Raw genomic sequence first — 8,499 nt, forward strand, 5'->3', positions numbered from 1 at the left:
CTCAATTTATGATTCAATACATACCATAAATGTCAATGTTTTGGCATGTGCCAGTGTCTAACACCTATAATCCAGCTTTTTGGGAGGCTGCGATCAAGAGGATTACTGTTCTAGAGGCCTGTCCAGGAAAATAGTTCACGGGACCCCATCTCCTAAATAACCAGAGCTGGAGATGTGACTCAAGTGGCAGCACACCTTCTTTACAAGCACAAAGCCCTGAGTACAAACCCCAGTCCCACAAAAAAATGGTAATGTTTAAAAAATGCAAATTGAGTGCTTATTTCCTGAAAACGTGTGTGTGTGTGTGTGTGTGTGTGTGTGTGTGAACCCAAAGCCTCATACTTGAGGCAAGTGCATTACCATGTGAACGAAGTCCCCAGCTCTTCCGCTGTTATTTTATTTCTGTGATAAGGTCTCCCTAATTCTTTCTGGGCTGGCCATATAAAATATAAAAAATGATGCTTCAGTTGAAAATAGTATGAAATGTGTTATACATTTATATTTGAGTAGTCAAAGATTTCTTAAAGAATAAAATAATGAATGCTTAGCAAAGTAAATATTAATGACTCTGTTCTAGTTAATAATATGCTCAGTTTGTGGAAGGCAGAGATATATTTGTATAGCATAGAAAATACGCATAACATCTACATATAATATACAGTATATAAATATTTGAAACAGCATCTCACAAAATAGACATTCAACTGGTCAATAGTCACATGGAAAGGGCTAAAGAGTATTGGTAATTAGTGAAATAAAATTTAAGTAAGTACAAGATACCAGGGCACACACATACCAACATGACTAAAATTGGAAAGCTAGGCAATGTTAATAGTTACAAACGATTTGAAACAACAGTTGAGTTACTAATGGTAACATAGATTACATAAATCCATTTGGATTTGGAAATAACGTCTGCTGAAACTATCTTAAAACCTAGGAATTCTACTCCCAAGTAATATACTCAAGAAACATGAACTCACTTTTCCACCAAATTCTATGTGCAGTAATGGTTATGAAGCATGTGATAGAAAATACACTGCATAATACTCATAAGATGTAATAAAATGCTATGATAAAAAGAGAATGCTGCCACGCTCAACAACAATGACCATTCTATAATAACGTATTGTTAGGCTGCGATTCCGAGAATCTCCATAAATAGGCAAAACATCTATAACTGTGGTAAAAAGTATTTTGGAGAAGGTGTTTTCCTTTAAAAAAGTCAAAAGGGACATTTTTGAAAATGTTCTATATCTGATTTGGGGTGTTGGTTATGAAGGTATATAGATATATAAAATTTATTAAATTAAAAAAATACATATAGGTAAGCCTTTTCCTTTAACACAAATACGAATATTTTGTTAGAGAAAAATTCCTGCACACATTAAGGGAAAAAAAATCACTTAATTTCACTTTATTCTCATGTATGTAAATCCTGTCTGCTACTTTAAAAATTTAATATCATGTTAAAAATTAACTTTCCCTTTAAATAAATAAAATTTTAAGATATAGTAATGAATTATATTTATAATTTGTACTATGTGAAACTAAAATTGAGAATCTTTAATGTACGTTGATCCATTAAGCATGAGCAAGAAAAATACCTATTATTTAAAACTGATTCTATTTTTAATAATCCAATTTATTATTTTTTATTGTAGTGTGGGGGTACACTGTGACATTTACAAAAACATTTATAATATATCAAATATATCATACTTTAATTCACCCCCTCCATCATTCTCCTTTTTCTCCTCTTCTCTCCATTTCTGGAATAGTTTCAGCAGGTATCATTTTTCCATTTACATGCATGTGTACACAATATTTACACTATATTCTACCTATGTATGCTCTTTTCCCATATCCTTCCTCCTCCCACTGGTACCAACTCCTCCTACCCAAAAGGACCTGTTCTGCTTTCCTGTTCTCTGATTTTGTAAAAGAAAAACTGACATTTTTGCTTGTTCAGGATTGCTATACAGGGAGTTCCCTTGTAGCACTTACATGTATGTATACATATATATGTATATATATATATATATATATGGAAGTTTTTATATATATATATATATATATAATCTGAATTGGTTCATCTCCTCTATTTTTCTTCTCTCTACCTTAGTCCCCTTCTTTGGTGATTTCAACAGGTTTAAAAATTCTATATTCATTCTTGTATAGAGAGTGCATCAACCATATTCACCTTATTAACTTTCTTCTTTTACCCTCCCTCTCTTGTATGAGACCTCCCCTTAGTGTGACCAATTTTCATGTATTGCTGTTTTTTGTTAGAGCTATATTCTACATATGAGAGAAAGCATGCAACTTTTGGCCTTCTGAATCTGGCTAACTTCACTGATCCTAGTTTTATGAAAACATCCAAATTAAAGGAAAAGGTGGCTTTGCTTTTTCTTTTTAAAATGTCTGATTTAATAAAAGACACCTGGATTCTTATAAACTGCTTCTGCCCTCACTCTGTTATGATACTATATACTCCTTAGTTTCTGAAAGATTCTACTTTATGCTCATGAAAGAAAGGGACAGAAAAGTGCAAATATTATTTAAAAATAAGTATGAAAATGGATTGGAAAATGTCTCAGAGACTTCCAATGCTCTTCCCGTGCCAGCCTGAGGTCAGCTGAAATAAATTCCTTTCTTTCAACTTTGAAAGACTGGATTTGAATTCCATAACAAATATTTGGATTGTGGAAGGGAGAGGTGCAAATTCGTCTCCACATCCTCTTGACTCCAATTTATGATTGTCTTCAGGTGGCAATTTGTTTTCCAGAACTACATTTAAGAATCTTAGGAGCCCTTTATAAACAGAATAAGACATCTTACCAAAGTGACCATGTTAAACAACAGTCCCAAATTTGCTATCAGCAATAACTCCATTCAGTACTCTGAACTGTCAATAAAATTAGCATTAATTTTAAAATGTTATTTAATCAAATAATTCCAGCTCCTTATTTAACAATAATGCAATCATAGAAAGAGATTAAGGAGACAGAAAATGAAAATGATGTTCTAAGCACTCTCTAGAAGGCATAGAAAATGACCAGGAAGATAAAAGCACAGTGATAGAGTCCCTGACAATAAACTTGGAAACCATGTTAAGTATTCTAATTTTCACCTCAGTGAAACTGCAGCTTCTGATTTTGTACAAAGATAGTTAAGAAGGTCAGTAAAGCACATAGAATTTAAAAAAAATAGAAGTCTTTTGGGAGACATTCTTGATATAATTTACTATGAAAATATGAATCCTAAGTTTTCGGTTACAACAACTACATGCTGAATTTTGCACACAAAATCAAAAGAAGGCAAATTGAGCAACAAACTTTTGAAGGATTTGATATAGAAGCTTGGTTGCCAAAAATAACTTTTTTTCCTGATGAAATGAGAACTCAATATGGTCATTGACAAAGGGAAAGATAAGCATAATCCTTATCTTATAAAAGACATTCAGTTACAATGTAAAATTTCAGTGGGAAATTTTCTTTGAATATATAAAAATGCTCAAAAATACAGAATGAGACGTTATGGAAGAGAGAAGAAAGAAATTACAGGATGAGTGGTCTCCAAATTGCATTACTCTGAAATAGTCCACAAGAAAACCAAAATGACACTGACAAAAATAGCTTGTTCATACCCTTTTTAAATAAATAAAACCTATTAGTTATTAATGTAAATGTTACTGAGATACTAATTTTATTTGCTTTAAAAATAGCTGTTAACATTCCCAGCAAACCTAATATATTATGTCTCCTGGCTTTTTGAAACATACTTTTCAAAAATAGTTTGTAAGTTTTCTATCATAAAACAAAAAGGTATTGAAGGTTTCTTTTTATTTTCCATTTTTATTCTTTAATATAAGAGGCAGGGTCTTACTATGTTGCCGGTGCTGCGCTGGACTCTTGGTCCTACTGTCTTAGCTTTCTGAGTAGCTGAAGCCACAGGACAAATGGTAGACCAGCAGGAGTTGTCTGGTTTGAGGATTTAGCTCCATGCCAGAGTGGCCAGTCAGCTCCTGTACAGCTCTGAGCCAGAGACCCAGCACTGCAGGTAAACAGAAAGCATAGTTTACAAGTACCCTCCCTGCTCCCACGGGCTGGACGCCTAACTTTGCAGAATTATTTTTCTCCTAAAATGTGTGTGATGATTGGATTGAGATTATATTAAAACTATGAAGCAATTTGAAGATATGATACATTTTTAATATTGATTTTCCCATATGTGGTGTATCAACAAATTTATTCAATTATTTAATGTTATTTAATAATTTTCTAACAAATCTTGCTCATCATATTCTTATTTATATGTTTTATATTTATGGTACTTAAATCATTTATTTAAAACACATTATGCTTTATTTATGTCATAAAATGGAAGTTATCTGTTCATTTCACTAGAGAGATTTCTCAATTCCTCATGGCTTTTTTGAGATTTTAACAATAAAATTCCTTCTAATAATTATTTTCTAAAAGGTCAGATAGAAGCAATATAAATTTTATTATGATATTTACTACATTTACATCAATATTATAGTCTACTTACTTTTAAAATCACATTAGTAGTTTTATATACAAGCTTATATTATTTGAATTATCTTTAAAACCAGGTATAGTTAAACATCATTTTCTATAATTACATTTGAGTGAAAAATTTCACCCATATGTTGAAAGCCTGTAACTAGTCAATTAATGAATGTATGTATGAACACTACATATCCTTAAAACTCATGCAAAAACAAAATACATGAAAAATACATGATGATAGATGAAATATGCTTATGCTATATTTTTAAATGGATGACTACAGTGAAGGAAAAACAAAATTGTGAGAGAAAAAAATTATCAGAGCTCCAAAACTGAAGCAGGAATCCAGAGAGTTAACTTAAGCAAAGTCTTGTGAACACAGGACAGGAGACAAAAGATTCTGTGATTAGTACAATGCAATCATCCATGTCATACCTGTCTTTGATGATTACCCTTTGAACAGTGTTTATATCTATTGTATTTGTGTCCTGTAAAAGCTAACCATCAATACAGCTTGGGCCTAATGGTATAGTCTACTTTAGGATTGTTTGATGATTACCCAAGAAAATAACCAGGAGAGCTGAGAGACAAAACTCACAAGATAGATTCTTGTATATACAAAGCTATTTTTAAATGGCTTGCTATATTCAGAGAAATTTTACAAATAACCAAATGAGCATTCTAATATAAATTTTTAACCATTTTCCTACAAATTTTCCATAGAACAAAGGATTTTTAAAGCATATCCCATAAAATGCTCCACTACTTTTCTGTGTAACTACGTAATTTTTTATGTTCAATCTTATGAAAAACACATATTGAGAACATTTGTAGTCAAATTAGTTAGAACATTTAACACAGATGTTGGTGTCATCCCTTAGAGATGATAATCCATCAGTTATAATCATAGCTCAGATTTGTTGTTTTTTGAAGGGTGAACTTGTGTTTTTTGGTACCTCAGTTCAAATTTAACTATCTCCACACCTACACGTGTCCAAAAATAATGAGCTTTATTGTAATGCTAGTAGCCTCTGGGTACATATAAATAATTATATTAATGTATTTAATCACAACACTGCAAAAGGGAAGCCTTATCTCAGAAGTCAGATACATTCAGTACACAGTGTTGAAAGTACTTGCATGTGTAGAACCAATATTTTTCTGATCCAAGAACTCTATCAGACTCAAAATCCCAAGTGATAGAAAATTAGTTACAATGCTGCTTTATTTCAAGTGCTGCTATGAAATATTGCATGAAAATTGGTTTCAGTATAGTTATAAACTTTCATTTTAAAATCATCAGCATGCTCAATTTTCTCAACAAAGTGAAATATTCCTGATCTCTTACCAGATTTGTGTCACAATAACAGCTGTTTTTAAAGTCTCAGCTGAGACAGTAGTTAAAAGTCCTTGAACAGTAAATGGCATGTATTCAATTAAGCTAAAGAAATAGCTAATACAAGTATTAATTGGTGGGATTTTAGCTAGATAACTTCTATTAAATTGGGGATTTAAAAGGGATTTCCCAAACTCCCAGGATTGTTCTAGTTACAAATGAGGTCATAAACATTCCTTTTAACTCTGTTTGTGAGAGCATACTCACAGGTTGGGTGCATTTCAGTTATCTGACTGGTGTGCACATACTTTGGTTATATATTACAAATGACTGTTTTCCAAAACAGACTCATTTTTATGGCAATAATATTATGATGCTTAGATACTCATTCTATTACTCATATTAGTTACTCAATAGAGAGTTAGTTGAAATGAACTTAATCATTAATTTTCATTCTCCCCAATAACAAACCAGTCAATAATTAGCTAAGTGTTTTGGGTACTCAAAAACAAGCCCAACACACAAATTCATATACATTTGTACATTTATACACTACAAATTTATATTAAAATAGATAAAATATGGAATTTTGATTTTTATGCATGGGTCAACTCAATTCATTTGCAGCCTCTTCCTACAAATAAGAGCAAGGATATATAAATTATTTAAAACTCAAACTTCCTTTTTCTACATAGGATTATGAGTTACATTTGCTTAAAATAATTATTATAACAATCAACTAAATTAAAAACCTGTAAGAACTGTGTAGGTGGTTATTCTAGTGATAGTCATATGGATAAAACTTATTTCTGTACTAGGACCACACACTTTTCAAATTATCTACTTTGATTCTCAGCACAAACCAGCATAGTTATTCCTTTATCATTTCTACTTTACTAATGAAAGATTTGATGTTTGGATGGAAAAAGTAGCTTATTTAATGGTACATAAAGTTATTAACTCCAGAAACTATGATTTTAACCATATGATAAAAAAACTGACTTAATTAAAAAAAAGTCATGAGATTGGGAAAATGCAGACTTGTGTGATCAAACTGCCTTATGCATAGCATAACTCAGTATAAGGAGAACAAACTGGGTATTTGTTCCTTTCTTATGAATTTAACATAAATAATAAATAGATACTATTTTTCACATATCCAGGAGAGGAAGAAATCAGTAGAATGATTTCTTCTAAGAATAACCAAGATTTTCATGTAAACTGAACAAAAATGTGATGTGTCAGTCTTCATTTAATTTTCCAATCGTTCTGTGAAGTAACTTGGCATTCAGAGCAAAGAGGAAACATTTCTGGCTTATGAAAGACAAAGCACATCTGTGTAGTCCTGTGTATTCAGAATCTACATTACTATTTAATCAATTCCAAATCAACAGAATAAACTAATCTAATTTCAGGGATTTTTTAAAAAGTACGCATAACTGAGAAAGTGACAACTGAAAAGAGATCCTGAATATAAACAAAAGTTGAAAAGATAAACTGGATGAAGACAAAGTATAATCCTAACTAGAGAAACATGCTAATTTAAAAGCCCTGATGTGAAATCATTTCTTGCAAAGAGAAGGAAATCATGGAAAAGCAGGGAGGTAGCATTCTGGTTGTTGATGGGAAAAATAGAAGCACAGGAATGGACCACTCCACACAGAACTTTGCCTATGAATCTGAGGATTGTTGATTGTATTCAAAGGATAATAGAAAGAAAAAGGAAATAACAGATGAGATCTTATTTGCATTTTAACAATGACATTCAAGATGTTCAATGGGAAAACAATCCAGTAACAAAGATTTGAGGCCAGTCTTACCTTTCTTGAAAACTGAATTCTTTTAACTACAGCTGAATGCCTCCAGCACCCATTATTGTATTTACTTTGCAAAATAACCCTGTGGGGTTAAAAAAAGGAATTATTATTCACATATTAGTCATGTTGAAACTGAGACAAAAAAGAAAGCACACAAGGCCAAGGTCTTTGTAACCTCGGTGCCAAAATGGCATGGATAACAAGCTAATGAGTAATAGCTAAGAACTCTAACAGACCTTGCCAGTGCAGATTCTGTACTAAATGTCTCGTGTTTATTAACTCCTGGAATATTTGCAAACATATTATGATGATTTATTTCCAATTGCCTGGATAACAGACAGCAACAAAAAATATTAAATAACATCCTCAAGAACACATAGCTGGCACAGTTCAAAGCTATTCTATTCTGCAGCTTAAATGCACTATCACTGCTCTCTTCTGGGTTATATACATACTACATTGAATTGAACTATACCTTGGCAATCCAAGATTTATATTAGCTCTTCTCTCTACATATAAAGTGAGGGGTAAGCTTTAGTCTTTGCTTTGTGCAGTACTGTAATATAAAAGTCATGGTCACTGTTCACTCCAGTGAACATTAGATAGACTTAATAAAAAACTGATAGGAATTGAATGCTCAGTAGTATGAATGAATTTTCATTCAGTTTTTCTTGTGTTTATCATAAGCAATAAATAAATATTCATGATGATAATAAATCAACATACTATTATAGCTAATGTAATATAATATATAAGGTAAAATATCCATATGGGACATTAAACAGAAATCATAGACTAAGTATAAATATTT

General features: G+C 31.6%; 1 long non-coding RNA gene across 13 annotated transcripts in view; it reads right to left on the reverse strand.

Moving 5' to 3' along the window:
* The window catches only part of LOC141411000 (uncharacterized), a 483,550-nt gene extending 475,693 nt beyond the window's left edge, over window positions 1-7,857 (reverse strand). For 11 of the 13 annotated variants that reach the window (XR_012435849.1, XR_012435847.1, XR_012435852.1 and 8 more), the window contains exon 1: window positions 7,692-7,857. This is a non-coding gene — a long non-coding RNA (uncharacterized lncRNA). The remainder of the gene's footprint in view (window positions 1-7,691) is intronic. The other 2 variants (XR_012435850.1, XR_012435842.1) reach the window with 2 other exon arrangements.
* Between the last annotated feature and the right edge of the window lie 642 nt (window positions 7,858-8,499).

The sequence above is a fragment of the Castor canadensis genome, chromosome 9 (genome assembly GCF_047511655.1).
Source record: "Castor canadensis chromosome 9, mCasCan1.hap1v2, whole genome shotgun sequence".
In the NCBI taxonomy this organism is placed as follows: domain Eukaryota; kingdom Metazoa; phylum Chordata; class Mammalia; order Rodentia; family Castoridae; genus Castor; species Castor canadensis.